We start from the raw sequence: 1,244 nt of genomic DNA, 5'->3' as shown, positions 1-1,244 counted from the left end.
GAGCGGCTAAGAAGCAAAATGATGCTGCTTGGGGACAAAACGTGCATGACCACCCTGCCAAAGGTCGTCCCCACGACATGCCTCCCTGCAGGACAGACAGACGGCGCGACCCTTCCCTCTCCCGGCCCTCAGCCATCCCAGCAATGCCGTAATCCAGCCCCCAACTGTTTCCCGAGCTGGTCTGCTCCCCTTCTCCCTGCGGGGGTGTGAAGGAAGACGGGTCCTGGGCTGCGTCATCTCCATAGTGCTGTGCGCTCTCAGCGTGGCGGTGCCTCGTACCGCCGCATGCCTCGCATGCCGAAACGCGCAGCCGCCCATGGTCTGGGTAACAGCGGTGTGAGTCAAAAGGGTCTAGTTATAAGTTCGGATACTACCATTCAAAGATAAGCTTCTCCATGGTTACCACTCTCACGCAAGGTCACTTTCCTGCCAAACCTCCTCTCCTCCCTCCCTGGCTCGCTCTCCTTCCCTCTCCACTATTTTTTTTTTCCCAAATGTGCTGCATCAAAAGAGAAAATGAAAACATTTAAGATAATCATAGTCTGACTATTTTAATGCAGGCTGTAGGAAAGGAAACATGTAAGCCAAGTGCTCTCGCTGTGCAAGCAGAAACACACTCTTGACCTCATAAAAGTAGTGTCTGAGAAATAACACTTGATTAAAGCAACCAGTCCTTCATTTAAGTAGGTGCTTATGGTAGGGAAAATATCCAAGGTTTCTCTAGAACAGGCCGCTGGCCTATCACGAAAAGCAGGAACAGGCCAGACAGATGAATTGTTGTGAGACAGCTGGGTTTCAGCCGGGGTGCAAGGAGATCCCTATTATCCCATCCACCTTTCTTACACAAATGCCTCTCCCCAGAGAAACCGAGTCATTAAAAGCCAGCTCGTTCACTCCTGACAGGCAATATGCATTGAGTGAGAGGTGATTCATTTTCATTTTCAGCAAGAAATCTTAGTCGCCCCAAGAAGCGGCTTGCTCAGGAGAGCGGTAATGGAATACAGGGCCTTTCATCTCTGCCTCACCACCACCATGAGCGCGGCCTGGCTCGGTAGCAACCCAAAAGTTATTAGCTAATGGGCTGTTTTGGTGACCTACATGAAATGAGTTTGGTGGGTTTGGTCCGGTTTTCACTAGACAATAACTAGGACCACAAGTGGTGTTAAACAAACCGTATTAACGAGTTGAACACATGATGGGTAAGGACTGAGTGAATTGCCCACACATAGCTGTGCCATTGCTTT

General features: G+C 50.1%; 1 protein-coding gene across 1 annotated transcript in view; it reads right to left on the bottom strand.

Moving 5' to 3' along the window:
- The window catches only part of BMPER (BMP binding endothelial regulator), a 291,188-nt gene that overhangs the window by 107,411 nt on the left and 182,533 nt on the right, over nucleotides 1–1,244 (bottom strand). The window lies entirely within an intron of this gene.

The sequence above is a fragment of the Pygoscelis adeliae genome, unplaced genomic scaffold, assembly GCF_000699105.1.
Source record: "Pygoscelis adeliae isolate BGI_AS28 unplaced genomic scaffold, ASM69910v1 Scaffold58, whole genome shotgun sequence".
Lineage (NCBI taxonomy): Eukaryota > Metazoa > Chordata > Aves > Sphenisciformes > Spheniscidae > Pygoscelis > Pygoscelis adeliae.
Note: the sequence above shows the minus strand (reverse complement) of the source record. Positions and strands in the feature narration are given on the sequence as shown.